This window comes from Hypanus sabinus, chromosome 8 (assembly GCF_030144855.1).
Source record: "Hypanus sabinus isolate sHypSab1 chromosome 8, sHypSab1.hap1, whole genome shotgun sequence".
NCBI lineage: Eukaryota > Metazoa > Chordata > Chondrichthyes > Myliobatiformes > Dasyatidae > Hypanus > Hypanus sabinus.
This window is the reverse complement of record NC_082713.1, coordinates 135,573,804-135,590,978: the sequence shown is the minus strand read 5'-3', so window position 1 is coordinate 135,590,978 and position 17,175 is coordinate 135,573,804. Positions and strand designations below refer to the sequence as shown.

The window sequence follows — 17,175 nt, the reverse complement described above, 5'->3', positions numbered from 1 at the left end:
AGCAGGGTTCCCCAGCAAGGCAACATGTGACTACAGTGGCATGGATTTTGAGTGTGAGTGGCTAAAGTATAATTTTAGTGGTGCTATAGTGAGTAGTGACAGAGATCAATTGATTGCAAGATAGAAAGGATGGTAGAGGATATGCTTTTGTTTAAAGCATTCAAGGCATTCTATAGAGGAAACTTAAAGTATCGAACTACTGAAGTTTGTATAAGATGATTGATATAAAGATCTCAAGAATAAAGCATGTGATCATTAGTACAGGGCAAGCATATGACATAATAGCAAGTTGGAGAGGCCAAGTAGGTGTCACAACCACGGACTCAGCAGCGCAACCCATGAATATGCACATGTCAGCTAATTATTATTTCATTATGGTGGTATCTAATTCCCTTCTTTTCGTTGCTTGAGCAAAGCACAGCAACATTATGCTGCCTGCTTGCATTCAGCCTTGCCTGAGAAAGTGGACTATCAAGTCAACTGACACTGAAGACTAGTGGTATTTGTTTTCTATTTGGATATTCCTTTCAGCTGCAGTGTTGGCATCTAGTTTTCCATTTGAGAATTTTAGGTAATGACCCTATTTGGCCTAGCACTTACTGTTTTTCCCTTAAAATACTGTTCGCATTAAAGTCTGCGAACTGTTGATCCCCTGTAGTATCTCTCCCTCCGTACCTGGGCCATAATCAAATGCACTGACAATAGATACAGCAATCATACAGACCTTGGACCTGAAAACTTAATTTTCCACAGGTTGTGAAAAAATGTTGGTTCCATTATTTTTTGTTTTTATTTCCGATTTCTTACAGCAACATTTCTTTTGAAGGTTTACAAGAACTGGTTGTTCTCCACATAGTTAGGCATGTCAGCTGCGCAATGGAAGACTAAAGTCTGTTCCACTTTCTTCAATGTCAATAGTCCTTCCTGATGCAATGACATAAGCATTTAATGTTTTTTACTGCATGGATTGGAGTTATGCAAGTAAGTGGACGATGCAGAAGTTATCACTGAAATTCTATATTAATACCTTCAGTTAAAACTGAGGTGCATCAGTTACATACAACTTTATTTGGGAAAACATACGAAAGTACTGCTAACAGGTAGTTATGATAAAAAATCCAACCTATGGTCACTAACTCATAAAATAACATTGAAGCATATTTACAGCCTCAATTTGATTTTACACAATCACATTCAGAACAACAAAATATCCCAGAACACTTCTAAGGATGTCAATGAAACAAACCTATGGAGGAAATTATAAGGAGAATAACAAAGGATTTGGACAAAGAAAGGTTTATAAATTTCAAAAGCATATATGACCATTTATCTCAGTGTTATTTGTTTGATCTAATGTGCTGAAATTGGCTGCTAAGTTTCTCTTGCTTACAAAATGGCTGATCTTCAGAGGCTTAGAGTGTGAGCTTTGCATGACTGTGCATCATAAAAGATGCTGTTTAATTGTGAGTGCATTATCAAAAAGAAGACATTTAATTAAAAAAGAGGAAATGAAATGTATGCAAGGGAAAACAGAACACATGGATATATATTAGACACCATGACATTAAATAAGGCAGGCAGTGACCCAAACCATTATCACTGGAATGGACCATTTTCTGTGCTGGAAATCTTTACAATTTTGCTTCTTCATGGTAGAAGCAACAGAACACTTCAGCTGAACTTTTAGCCAACTACCTGAATATGTTCCATTTGCAGTCTGTCAAGTAATTCAGCACTAACATTCTTTGTTGTGTAGATAAATGTTTTCCTTCCAAGAAATACAGAGAACACTGGAAATTAGGACGTGGCAAAATAAAGCAGGTATAAATGCTAAATATTTGAGTGTACTTAATAAGCAACAGAGATGTTTATTGTAGGAAATGTATACCTGTTAATGGTATCTTTTACTGCTCTGCATGGCTGAAAGCTTGGATAAGGCATTGCACTGTGAGACAACTTCTATTAACCAGAGGAGACTCAACTGGAAAATACTACACAGTCAATACAAATCCACAGTGGATCCATTATACTGAAAATGGCTATCAGAATATTATGAGAGTTTGAACCGAAGGAAAGAGAAATAGCTAAATGAAAGCATATAATAAATAAGAACAAATATAGCAAATATGAAAGAAAGATAGCAGAGAGGTATAATTGCACTTTGGAAACATCTCCCATTTGCAATGCATGGATAGTTTACAAATAAATAGTTCTCTTTTCACCCACACTTACAGAATCAATTTCTTGGAAACTACTGCTTATTTGGGACATCCTTAAGGAACAAAAACTAATCAAGAATGTAGCTGAGATTACCTTTGCTTATTTTGGACACTATTCTGCTTAATTTTGACAGGAAACTGTTGATGAATGGTTTCTAACTAGCATCAGTCTTGTTCACTTGTGTGGCTGTTAGACACCATACGGCGTTTAGAGTGAACAGGTTTTAAATAGTGTCATTGCTTGTGTTTGTGTTCAGAAAGCAGTGACTTTTTCATTGATAGTTGTTGAGAAATAAGTAGAAAAACAATTTAGAACTGTTTTGCTCACTGTGGTTTCAAGCATTCTAACTTCATAGTTAGGAACTATGAAAAATTTGAAGGTGTCAGCATTCAACTTGATTGTTACAATGAAAATGAAGATTTGGAGGATCCAATCCTTGAACGCATTGTAGGAAGGCAGTCTATGATTTACACAAGATGCTTGTGTTGATTTTGTTCATTTACTATCAATCTGGACAGTAAATTAACACTGGATGAATTCCGTTGATAACAACTTGGAACTAATACAGTTTATAGCACTGTTGTAGTATTGGAAGTGCTCTAGTTTGTTCTGTATTTAAGATATAATTTGTTTCTCAGTTAAATGGCAGTTTTCCTTCTTTATACCTTTTATCCATTTTAGTAAACTTTGACTATTTGGAGCAGCCACTTAATTGGGCCAAATTGTATTGTTCCTATGCGTCCTAATTAACTGGAATTCATTGTGTTTCAAATTATACATAAGGATCGATTTTAAACAAACTGCACAGGCCACTGTAAATCCTTCATGCCACATCTCTGTAACAGCAAAAGACCTAAACTGAATATCAGTGCGAGGGTAAAAAATGTAAGTGTACACCCTGTGTGCCCTTATATTGATGAAAAAAATCCCCAAATCATAGTTTAGTTTGCCCTATTTTGGCATTACACAAGGCAAGTACAAGGAATTACAGAAACAGTATGATACACTAATTCATGACACAATCCATTCAGCACTGATTGGGGATATTTCATTTTAGGCAGCTGCCTCTGAGTAATAAAACAGATTAGCCTCAGTGTTGTTATCCACTGGTCAGAATTCAAGCTTCTTCCATTTCTGATGAAAATGGGTTGGTCTATTTTTCATGCAATTGGTATAAAGCAAAAATGGATTGAGTTGCCACTATTGAAATGAGTTATAAATGTCATCTATACAGTACTTTTTAAAAGTTCAGGGTATCTCAAATAGCGTAACTATTGTTGTACTATCAGCATATGGTTAAAGTTGCAGTACAGGGAGCATGATAACTAATTTGTGCATAGCTAGGTAACACGTAGGATCAGTGAAACAAATCAATGGTCTATTTTTGGTGCTGGTTGAGGAATGTGTGGGGAAAATAGTAGCAGAAACTTCCGTTTCTATTCAAATATTGTCATGCAAAAGCAAACAAAGTAAAACCAAACAAAACAAAATCAAATATAATCAATATCTCACATTCTCTTCATTTATGGTCACAAGCGGGAATTCCGCAATGTGCACAACTCTGGCAGGATAATGAAAGAGAGAGGAAATGCCAGCTCTCTGCTCTAGCTCAAAGCTTGTGATTTGAATACACTTTCTATTTTAGGTATGTTACTTCCTGTGCATTGCAATTCAAACCTCCTAAAGAAGAATTTCAAATTCCTTCTTTTATAGTTAAAAAGAATTACATCAAAGTTAATAAAGGGGAGACTTTGTAGGTGGAGTAACTTGAAACTACAGACAAATGCTTGGCATTTACACCCAGTGGCCACTTCATGAGGTACACCTGTACACCTGCTCTTTAATGCAAATATCTAATCAGCCAATTGTGTGGCAGCAACTCAAAGCATATAAATTTGCCAATGTGGTCAGGGGATTCAATTATTCTTCAGGCCAAACATCAGAATGGGGAAAATATGTGGCTTATGTTACTTTAAATATGGAATGATTGTTGGTGCGTAACATCATTTTTGAGTATCTCAGAACTACTGTTCTGGGATTTTCATGCACAGTCTCTAGAGTTTACAGAGAATGGTGTGAAATAAAAACAAAACATCCAGTGAGTGACAGTTCTGTGGACAAAAATGCCTTGTTAATGAGAGGGCTAGGAGGAGAATGACCAGACTGATTTAAACTGACAGGAAGATGACAGTAACTCAAATAACCATGAGTTACAAGAGCGGTGGACAGAAGAGCATCTCTGAATGCACAACATGTTGAACATTGAAGTGGATGGGCTGCAGCAGTTCCACTCCAATCCCAATAAATTGGCCACTGAGTATATATCCTAGAAAACCAACCATCTTCCACTACTTAAAGCAGCAAATCCTTTGAAAACAAAGTAGCTGTGTAATGCATATATGAAATGATATTGGTCATGCACAAGGGTCTTTAACTTATTACCAGAAATTTCATGGCCTCTGCTAATTGGAAGAGATTACTGAAGAAATAGAAATTGATGTTAGATGTCTTCCTCACGTACCTTTGCAAGACATGCTCTCAGAGCAACAAACCAGTCCAATCTGGCAAGTATTTGTGCTTTCAACTCATTTAAAAATATATTATAAATATTTTAATACCACAGTTCATTCAGCATTCCTTCAAAGTGGAATTAGAATCAGGTTTATTATCACTGGCATGTGACATGAAATTTGTTAACTTAGCAGCAACAGTTCAATGCCATACATAATCTAGTAGGGAGAAAAAAATAATTAAAAAATAAGTAAATCAATTACGTATAGTGAATAGATTAAAATGTGCAAAAACAGAAATACTGTATATTAAATAAAAGTGAGGTACTCTCCGAAGATTCAATGTTCATTTAGGGATCGGATGGCAGAGGGGAAGAAGCTGTTCCTGAATCGCTGAGTGTGTGCCTTCAGGCTTCTGTACCTCCTACCTGATGGTAACAGTGAGAAAAGGGCATGCCCTGGGTGCTGGAGGTCCTTAATAATGGACGCTGCTTTTCTGAAACACCGCTCCCTGAAGATGTCTGGGGTTCTTTGTAGGCTAGTACCCAAGATGCAACTGACTATATCCACAACCTTCTGCAGCTTCTTTCGGACCTGTGCTGTAGCTCCTCCATTCCAGACAGAGATGCAGCCTGTCAGAATGCTCTCCACGGTACATCTATAGAAGTTTTAGAGTGTATTTGTTGACATGCCAAATCTCCTCAAACTCCTAATAAAGTATAGCCACTGCCTTGTCTTCTTTATAACTACATTGATATGTTGGGACTAGGTTAGATCCTCAGAGATCCCGATACCCAGGAACTTGAAGCTGCTCACTCTCTCCACTTCTGATCCCTCTATGAGGATTGGTATGTGTTCCTTTGTCTTACCCTTCCCGAAGTCCACAATCAGCTCTTACTAACATTGAGTGCCAGGTTGTTGCTACGGCACCACTCCACTAGTTAGCATATCTCATTCCTGTGCACCCTCTCATCACTCCCGAGATTCTACCAACAATTCCAACAATCTCATCAATATTTACAAACAAAACTCAAAACTTCAGATGCTGAAAATCTGAAAGAAAAATATAAAATGCTGAAAACCCACAGTCTGGACAACATCCATAGATAGAGAACATTGAAACCTTCAATACTTAAGACCCCTTTGTCAGAAACCTACTCAATATTGATAAGTCTACAAAAAAAAATATTAGTATTGTTTCTTTTTCCAAAGGTACTTGCCAAACTGCTGAGTATTTCCAAAATTTTCACTTGTTTCAGTACTTAGTTAAAAATGAAATAATTGTTGCTATCCATTTAACAATAATTTATGTGACACATTTTGAAGTATGGTGTAAACATTTCACAATACGACACATGCAACAGGTTTCTCTAAAGTGCGAGTGGATTTGCAGTGAATGCAAGAGACCATAAGAGACTTAAGACCATAAGATCATAAGAAATAGGAGCAGAACTAGGCCATTCAGCCCATCAAGTCTGCTCTGCCATTTCATCATGGCTGATCACAGATCCCATTCAACATCATCCACCTTCCCTCCTACCATATCCCTTGATGCCTTGACCAATCAGAAATCTATCAAATTCTGCTTTGAATATACCCATGGACTTGGACCCCTTCACAGTCTGTGGTAGAGCATTCTACAGGTTCACCATTCTTCGGCCAAAAAAACTCCTCCTTATTTCTGTTCCAAAAGATTGCCCCTCACTTTTGAGGCATTGCTCTCTAGTTTTGGATATCCCCACCAGAAGAAACATCCTCTCCACATCCAGCTTGTGTAGTCCTTTCAGCATTTGGTAGGTTTCAATGAGATCCTCATGTATTCTTCTAAATTCCAGTGAGTACAGGCCCAAAGCTGCAAACGCTCCTCATATGTTAACCCCCTTCATTCCCAGAATCATCCTTGTGAACCTCTCCTGGACTCTCTCTAATAACAAAACATCCTTTGAGATATGGAGCCCAAAACTGTTGACAATATTCCAAATGCAGCCTGAATAGTGTCTTATAAAGCTTCAGCATTATCTCCTTGTTTTTATATTCCATTCCCCTTGAAATAAATGCCAACATTGCATTTGCCTTCTTTATCACTGTCTCAACCTGTGAATTAAACCTGGGAGTCTTGGACAAGGACTCCTAAATCCCTTGTACCTCTGATATTGGAATTTTCTCCCTATTTATATAATAGTCTGCACTATTATTCCTTTCATCAAAATGCATAATCATACATTTCCCAACATTGTATTCCATTTTATCCATTCTTCTAATTTGTCTGTTCTGCTACAATCACATTGCTTCCTCACCACTACCTATCCCTCCACCGATCATCATATCATCCGCAAACTTTGCCACAAAGCCATCAATCCCATTATCTAAATCCTTGACAAACAATATGTAAGGTAGTTGTCCCAGTACTGACCCCTGATGAGCACCACTAGTTTCTGGCAGCCAACCAGAAAAATCCCCCTTTATTCCCACTCGCTGTCTCCTGCATGCCTGCTATTCCTCTATCCATGCCAGTATATTTTGTGTTACACCACACAATTTTATCATGTTAAGCAGCTTCATGTGAGGCATCTTATCCAATGCCTTCTGTAAATCCAAGTAAATCAGATTCATGGCCTCTTCTTTGTCCACCCTGCTTGTTACTTTCTTGAAGAATTCTAACAGATTTGTCAGGCAAGATTTCCCTTCACAGAAACATTGTTCTTAATAATGGACTCCAACACTTTCCCAACTGAGGTTAGTCTAAATGGCCTATAATTTCCTCTCTTTTGTCTTCCTCCCTTCTTTTAAAGAGTGGAGTGACATTTTCAATTTTCCAGTCCTCGGGAACCATGCCAGAAGCAAGTAACTCTTGAACGATCGTGACCAATGCATCTGTTGTTTCTTCAGCAACTTCTTTCAAAACTCTGGGATGTAGTCCATCTGGTCCAGGTGACTTATCCACCTTAAGACTTTGCCTTTTGCAGGAATTTCCAGTGATACAATCAGATGCCATACTCAGGGTCTGTTTACTCTGTGCAGTTTCAATATGCACTCACCATTTAGAATTGACTTGCATATATAGAGCCCCAATTGTTATTAAAACATTGGCGATACGAAACAGCAATTACCCTTAAAGTCTTTTGCTGGGGGACATCACATGATGACGTAGGATTGAGATGTGGAAATCCAGCTCTCCGGTAAAAAATCAGGAAAATAATGTTTAAGTGAAGAAAAGTTAGTAAATACTTTTTAAAAATTACTTATAAACTACTCAGGATTGTCTTAAGATATGTCTCCTAAACAGAAGCAGAAGAAAACTACTACTTTGAAGACAACACAAGTTGGAAAAGAATCAAGGCCGGCAGCCATGAAAGAGCCTCGGGTTCAAGAGCATTTTACCTCCGGCGATACAGAACAGGAAACTGAGGCGATATCAACCTTTTCCCAAAAAAAGAGCAACAGGAATTGTGCATGTGTGAAGGAAGGGGCATGCGCAAACACGAGCAATCCAAACTACAAATCCCAGCTATGATCGGAACTGAAAGTGAAAGTGAATATGAGGTGGAATCAGATTCTCTGGATAAATCAGATGAAGATGAAGAGACAAACAAAGAAGAGCAACAGGAAGAGGTTGGAGGTGATATTGGAGACATAAAAACTTTGGTGAAAATAATGCATAAATTAAAAACATTAAAAGTAATAAAAAAGATATTAAAATATGAAGATTATGTTTGATAAAATGATGAAAAGACAGGACAAAATGGACAAGAAAATTAAAAACTTGGAAGAAACAATGGGAGACACCATTGATAGAGTGAATAAAATGGAAGATAATATTTCTGCCTGGACATCAGAAAGAAAACAGTTGTTGGAAAAAGTTTATGTACTTGAAAATTTTAACAGACAAAATAATATTAAGATTGTTGGACTTAAAGAAGGTATAGAGGGAGAGGATCCAATAAATTTTTTTCAAAAATGGATTCCGGAAATTTTGGAAGTGGAAGAAGGAACCCAGTTAATTGAAATTGAAAGGGCTCACAGAGCCTTAAGATCAAGACCTCAAGTTGATCAAAACCCACGATCAATCTTAAGGTATCAAGATAAAGAAAAGATCCTGAAGGCCGCTGCCCAACGTGCCAGAAAGAGAAACGGGCCATTGATGATAGAAGGGAAAACAGTTCTTTTCTATCCTGATACAAGTTATGACCTTTTGAAGAGAAAGAAGGAATTTAGCCCAGCGAAAAAAGTTATATGGGAAAAGGGTTATAAATTTATATTGCGCCACCCGGCAACCCTGATAATTTTTTTGGATGACGGAAAAAGATCTTTTACTGATTATCGGGATGCGGAAGAATTTGCACAAGAACTCCCAAATATTCGTTAATCACAGCCAAAGATTTAAAAGTGAAATGGATTAAAGATGAAGACAGGGAGAGTGAATGGAGTTGATGGATGTTTAAGGAAGAAGAATATTTATATGATACAGGGGAGAAAGGTAAAAATTTGAGAAATATTAATCGAGAGTAGTGATGATTTTTTCTTCTCTTATATATACTTTTTTACGTTACGGGGGAGCTGGGGGAACTTCGGATCGATTGCTACTGGATTCACGTGTGTAATCATGGCGTTTGCCATGACCCGCACAATGGAGGGGGGTAATGTTGTGTTTTTTTCTTTATTCACAACATTAGTAGGGGGGTATTTTGTTATCTTTTTTCTTTATAATCTATTTTTCTTTAATCTCTCTTTCTTTGTCTGGACAATCGGGGGGTGGGGGGGGGGTGGGGAAGACACATAGCAACACAGAGAATTTAAAAAGATTCCCCAAGGTACTATGAAAGTTGAAAAGTTAGGTATTACTATATACTGGAGTAACCCTGTTAAAAATAATGACTAATTCACTGAATTTTTAAAGTTTTAATGTTAATGGGCAATGTACTGGTGAAAAAGAATTTTAAAATACATTAAGAAAATGAAAACAGATATAGCTTTTAGCTGCATTCCATTTGACAAAATTACTTATAATTTAAGAGATATATATGAAATATTTCTGAAAATTTGGCGCCCTTATTTACAAAAGATAGGATTAAATATATAGGTGCTCTGAAGATAAAATTATTGGTTATTTGGTGAAAGAAATTAGTATATATACTAAAGCTATTATGAACTCCATGGAGCATGTGGGGATCTTCCGATATCCAGGCATTCTTTCTTTTTCTCTTTTTTTCCCCTCTTTCTACAGGGATATGTTAGGGGGGAGGGGTTGGGGAGGGGTTGTGGGGGGGGGGGAAAGGGTCAATAATTTTTTTCCCTTCTGTGACCATTTGAAAATTCAATTAAAACATTTTTATAAAAAAAAGTCTTTCCCTGAGCTTGCTCTGCTATTCAATAAATCATCTAGCCCTGGTTTCTTCTCCAATTTCCTGCTCATCGCTAAAAACAAATGCTATTAGTTTGAAGCATTGGGTAGGAAATAACAGTTAAAGCTAATGCTATTTTCATAGCTCTCCATGTTAAAACCATTGTGGTGAGCAAAACCTAAAATGTATATATCATGTGTCAGGACTATATTGGAGCATTGTTTTAAAATACAATCTGAACTGCACTCCTTGAATAACTGATACCAAAATGGACAAGGCATAGTTTCTTTGTCAATTGCCTTATGGGAATGCATTTGGAAGTTGACTGTGGTCAGGACACAAGCGAATTATATGCCTCCAGTACTTGCATCTTGTCACTGATGCGACATTCATTCTAATTTAGGCATTTAATCAGCACATAACATTAAATGACTTATCGGGGCTGTAACTAGACTTACAAATTGCTAATGGCAACAAATGTCAAATCACAGCTGTGTAGAGTTAGGATATTCCAGACGTGACATTTGTCAGGCTGATGTTTTCACTGGCAGTGCCTGATAACAACTTTCCTACATCACCCATAAGCGTTTAAATGAATGAGCATGTTAATAGAATATCTAAAGTGTTCGCATTCTCTACTAATATGCATAAAGTTGCTCTGATGGAATATCTCACAGGAGTCCACACTAGTGCCATGAATGCTATTTCTTCAAAGCAAGATAAAAGCTAATGTCTTGCTGGCCAAGCCCAGTCAGAAAAAAAAACAGTTTTCAGGCTGACATGGCAAGACAAGGCAAGTTGATGTTAGCTGCTGTTCTCCTGTAGTGTCAGGACAGCTGCTGCTGGCTTTGCCTCTAAAGGAGCTCAGCAATCTCACTGACAATTTCACAAAAGGACTAATGTCACCCTGTCAACCAAAACTGTCACTGGCCCCACATATGCCAATGGTAGACATGAAATTAGCTGCAAACATGAAGGTTGTGAGGAATTTTCACACATTTCTTTCACCTAAATATTTCATTTAACATTATTCAATAAAAACCTTTTACACGACTCCACAAAGTAATTGATACGCATGTAACCTGTGCCTTCACATTTCTTACAGATAACAATAAAATGCTCATTACAGAACAAAATTTTAACAGTAAAGCGTTGTCTCTCAATTCAAAAAACAATTCTAATTTTGTAACTATATATATTTTTACTGCAAAATACAAGTATATTAGGAATTTCACATGGCTAACTTTTAGTATACAATAAAATAGTACTTTGCAAATAAGAACAGAAAATTCCAGAAACTCATTAGGCAGCAAACATGGAGAGATAGAATTAATGTTTCAGTTTGAAAACCATTCATCAAAACAGGGTAAACAAGTTTAAGTTGCAGAAAGAATTGGAGAAGGAAGGGATAGTGCAAAGGGGATACATTTTTGGGTGAGGTCAGAACTGATGAAGTGATTCCACTGTATACACAGCTGTCTCCTGTTAACTTAAATAAGTATCCTCATTAATCCGATAAACAGATAAAAGGTCTTCCACCTGAATTCTTAATTCTGATTCTCTTTCTACAGATTCTGCTTGACCTGTTGAGTGCATACAGTATTTTGTGATTTTATTTCCGATACCAGCATCTGCATTTTTTTTCTTTTTGATTTTACACCTCTTTGAATGAGAATGTCTGAAATGCTCACGCACATACCAAAGACAAAATGTGACTTCAGCCAATTAACTGAACATTATAACTCCCCAGCAGTTAGCAACATATTCAAAAGACAAGCAACTAGAATCAGAGTACACAAGATAGCGGACTGCAGGGTAAAAGTTTCTAAGCTGACGATGTCACGCAGTAGGCCACACTGCCTAAAACGTTATTAAAAATATAAACGTTGCACTTCAGTAAGCACTGGCACAATAACTAACTCAGACTCTAATATATTAAATTTAGTTTGGGCTCCTCATAGCTACTTTTCAAATGGTTTTTGATAACGTCTAGGTGCCCAAGGCTGATATTATAATATGCAGCTTCTTGCCACAAATCTCACTGAGTGCTCACTAGTCTTCCACTAAAAATGATAACACCTGCTACTGCAGCTTCATATCTTTGTTACCCTAGAGAGATACTTTCCTAAATTTGTTTATTTTGAAAAACATAATATAACTGCAATTTATTTTCAGTTTTTAATTAAAAAAACACTGCACTGTTCATGGATCCAAGAAGCATAAGACATGGGGAAAGATGACTATATACTTCAAATCCAATTGAATTCTGAATGGAAATATTAGAATGCAAATAATGATTTCAGCTTGCAGATAGATAGCATCACTTAAAAAGTAATGAAACATGTCTCTTTACCAAAAGAAACAGAGGGTTTGAGTAGTTCTAAAATATCCATGTACTTTCTATTCACTTTCTTGTTTTGATCTCTTCTTGGCACCTGCCCTTCTCTTTGACATGCATTCATTCTGCCTTACACGAGCTTTCATCTTTATGCAATGAAAATAATAGCTCACATGGCCGTGTCTAAATTTAATCAAGATCTTTCACCCTTACAGCTGATTTGTGAATGAGCCTACAGACATTAGCATTGGTAATACACTTTCTGCTGCAGTAAAATGATTAAGAAAAATAAACTGATCAACTTCTGCATTGCCATAATTAATCCTTTTAGCCCTATAAAATATAATGTCTTTAACTGAAGGCAATGCCACATAACTCATCATCTTACACAGAACATAGAACATTCCAGCACAGTACAGGCCTTCAGCCCAGAACGTTGTGCCAAACTTTTAATCTACTCTATGATCAATCTAACTCTTCCCACCTACATAACCTTACATATTTTTCTATCATTCATGTGCCTATTAAATGCCCCTAATGTATATACCTTTTCCTTCACCTATTCCATGCACTCTCCACACTTGGTGGAAAAAGAATCATACCTCTGACATCTCCCCTAAACTTTCCTCCAATCATCTTAATAATGCCCCCTCGTATTAGCCATTTCTGGCCTGGGGAAGAGTCTGTCTATCCACTCAGTCTATGTCTCTAATCCTCTTGTGTACGCTATCAAGTCGTCTCTCACCCTCCATTGCTACAGAGAAAAACCTGAGCTTGCTCAACTAACTCAACTTGACTACCTTAGCCAAATCATGGAAGTTCTCCCCCAGATCCCAGACTATGTTTGATAAATGTGAAATAGCCTACTTTGCTTCTTTGATTTTGTACATTATCCCAAGGCAGTTGCTTATGAAATAAAATATGATACCCACCAAAGGATACATAATCAGTTGTCACTTTATTGAGTACACCTGTAGATCTGTTTGCTAATGCAAATCTCTAATCAGCCAATCATGTGACAGCAACTCAATTCCAAAAAGAATGCAGATATGCTCAAGAGGTTGAGTTGCTGTTCAAAAAAAAACCCCATCAGAATGGGGATGAAATGTGATCTGACTGTGGAATGATTGTTGGGGGCTACCAGGGTGCTTTGAGTATCTCCTAACTGAAGTGGTCACTGAGTGCATGTTCGTGGCCTTCTGCTGCTGCTGTTGAGGTTCAGTTGATGTTCAGACCAAACATCAGAATGGGGGTGCAATGTGATCTAAGTGACTATCTGTGGAATTACTAACATGGTTAGAGCATTGGCTGAATGGTGGGAGGCAGTGAGTGGGAATAAAAGGATCCTTTTCTGGTTGGCTGCCAGTGACTAGTGATGTTCCGCAGGGGTTGGTGTTTTTTTATGCTGTATATAAATGATTTAGATAATGGAATAGATGGCTTTGGTGCCAAGTTTGCAGATGATATGAAGATTGTTGGAGGAGCAGGTACTGTTGAGGAAATGGGTAAGATGCAGAAGGACTTGGACAGACAATAAGAATGGGCAAGAAAGTGGCAAATGAAATACAATGTTGGAAAATGCATGGTCTTGCACTTTGGTAGTAGAAATAAATGTGCGGACTATTTTCTAAATGGGGAGAAAATCCAGGAATCGGAGATGCAGAGAGACCTTGTGCAGAACACCCTAAAGGTTAACTTGCAGGTTGAGTCGGTGGTGAGGAAGGCAAATGCCATGATAGCATTCATTTCAAGAGTTCTAGAATATAAGAGCAAGGATGTGATGCCGAGACTTTAAAAGGCACTGGTGAGGCCTCACCTTGAGTATTGTGAACTCTTTTGGCCCCTCATCTTAGAAAAGATGTGCTATCATTGGAGGGGGTCCAGAGGAGGTTCACAAGCATGATTCCAGGAATGAAAGTTATCATACGAGGAACGTTTGATGACTCTGGGTCTGTACTTACTGGAATTCAGAAGGATGAGGGGGCATCTCATTGAAACCTTTTTGAATGTTGAAAGGCCTACACAGATTAGATGTGGAAAGGATGTTTCCCATGGTGGGAGAGCCTAGGACAGGAGGGCACAGCCTCAGGATAGAGGAGCACTCTTTCAAAACAGATGCAGAGAAATTTCTTTAGACAAAAGGTGGTGAATTTGTGGAATTTGTTGCCAAATGCAGCTGTGGAGACCAGGTTGTTGGATGTATTGAAGGCAGAGATTAATAGGTTCTTGATTGGACATGGCATCAAAGGTTACAGGAAGAAGGATTGAGGAAGAGATTTAAAAAAAAAGGATCAGCCATGATTGAATGGTGGAGCAGACTCGATGGACCAGATGACCCAATTCTGCTCCTATGGCTTATGGCCTTATGGTTATTGGTGCTAGACACAGTGGTTTGAAACTGCTGATCTCCTAGGATTTTCACAAAAAACAGTCTCTAGATTTTACAGGGAACAGTGTGAAAGACAAAAGCATCCAGCGAGCGGCAGTTCCGTGGGCAAAAACTCTTTGTTAATTACGGAGCTCAAAGGAGATTGGCCAGGCTGGTCCAAACTGACAGGAAAGCTACAGTAACTCAAATCACCAGTGACATGCAGGAGAGCGTCTCTGAACACAAAACATGTTGAAGCTTAAAGTGGATGTGCTACAGCAGCAGAAGACCATGTACATACACTCAGTCACCACTTTATTAGGAATACCTCGTAAAGTGGCTTCTGAGTGTATGAATATGGATGATTAAGACCTTGATTAAAAGAGCTATGATTTAAAGATAAACTCTGAAGCTGGAGAGATAGGCAAAGTTGCGTAGTACGGGATTCTAGAACTGAAGACATCCACAGCCGACAACAATAAATATAATCTATGCCAAAAAGGCTTCATGAAACAAAGATTTTAGAGTATTATGGAACTAATGCATTGTCATATTTGTGTAAATCAACAAGCAGCAGGCCCCGAGTCCTAATGATGTGCGGTTTCCAGTGAAGTGATCTCACGTGGCATGGCTGAACTTCTCCATCTACTTGGGGCAATCTTCAAAATCCATACAATTACCAACAGAGTATCTTTGGGATGTGGGAGGAACCAAAGCTTTAGGAGAGGAATGCAGACAGATTATGGAAATTCTACAAAAACAGCAGCCCAAGTCGGGAGCGAATGTAGGTCCCTGAAGCTATAGGGCAACAGCGTCAGTTGCTTGTTGCATTCTCTACCTGTTGCACAGAAGCAATTCAGCAAGGCAATTTTATTGTAAATGATCCTGTAAACTATACTAAGTAACTTGATGGGCAACTGTAGCAATATAATGAAAGCATTTCCTCTGTGGTCACCTCTTTATCAGGCATCAAACTAAATTGGATACTTATCAAATCTCCATCAAAGTTCACAGTACATTTATTATCGAAGTATGTATTCTCTACACAGACCTTGAGATTTGTCTCCTTACAGGCAGCCACGAAACACAGAACCCATTACAAAAAAGAGTTGAGCACCCATCACCTGGTCAAAAAGTGGCCCCCCACCCAAGCCTCACCCAATGATAATGCAAAAAACAAGGGCAAAGTAATGAGAGACAAAATACAGAGTAAATTATTGGTTTCTTGAGAGTTCAAAGCACATGGAGGTCAACAAATGTAATATTGTAATAGGTACTGGGAGATGCTATTAATATTTTTCTTGAGCCAGTCAGCCAAAAATGGAAATGAGCTAGGGAAAAATACATTTGTGGAGGTGATGGAGGAGTGATGGGATTAGGATATCAAATATGATCTCAAAGTTGTTTTGTTTCATTTGTATTGTGAAATCTTTTCAGCCTCTGGGGCACCCGCGGCATTGAAATAGAATCCACATGTTTGTGATGAAATTCAGTGTTTTCATCTGTAATAACAAGTAACTTTTAAAAATGAGAGGGGAAAATATAAACTGCACTAAATGGGCTTGCAATGATGCTTTGACAGTGGGCTGCATTGGGAATCAGAACATCTTTGAGATGGATGTACAAGCATGTCATTTACTGAGTACTTACTAAACATAATGTGACAGAGCAAGGTCAGAAACACTGCACAGCATGCTCGAGTAATCTGCTGTATGACAACATGAATTTATATTCCTGCAGCACTTTTAACATGGTGGAAGTCCCAGTCACAGAAGTTGTCTTTTAGCTAGAGAAGATGGTTGCAAGACAAATTGAGTTAGGCGAGTGAGGTAGACAAGCAAGCTACTAAGCACATCTATGAAAGTCAATTCCATATTTGCATGGAATATTTGGTTTTCTGTCTGATTTTGATAACAAAGAGACCAGGGTAGGCATTGAGACTATAACAACAGTGAAGGAAATTACTCACTCTCTCAAAAAGTATAAAACAGTGATACAACGTTGGTACTTTTCCTGTTCTACAGCACCTGACCCTGCCTAAACCCCAAATAAAAAGAGGAAATGCTGGAAGTATTCGGATTTGGGTGCATCTGTGGAAGTGGAAACAGAGTCAATATTTCAAGTCAAAGAATCTGTCAGATCCGACAAAAGGTCTTTGAACCAAAGCATTAACTGTTTCTCTTCTCACCTGTTTAGTATTCCTAGCATTTTCAGTTTTTAATATTTTTCACCTGCCAACATCCTGCATCATTTCTCTAAATGGAAGGTCATGTTGCTAAAACAACATCCTGAAAGGATTTTCATTCTTTGTTGTTTTCTATACCATCATCCACCTGTATTCTGACCAAACCAACCCAACCCAGACATTGAAAAAATATTGAAAACTATTTTTCAATC

At 37.8% G+C, this 17,175-nt stretch overlaps 1 long non-coding RNA gene across 1 annotated transcript in view; it reads left to right on the top strand.

Moving 5' to 3' along the window:
* LOC132398458 (uncharacterized) overlaps positions 1 to 16,974 on the top strand; it is a 49,264-nt gene extending 32,290 nt beyond the window's left edge. The window contains exon 3 of the long non-coding RNA XR_009513661.1: positions 16,803 to 16,974. This is a non-coding gene — a long non-coding RNA (uncharacterized LOC132398458). The remainder of the gene's footprint in view (positions 1 to 16,802) is intronic.
* The last annotated feature ends 201 nt before the right edge of the window (positions 16,975 to 17,175 follow it).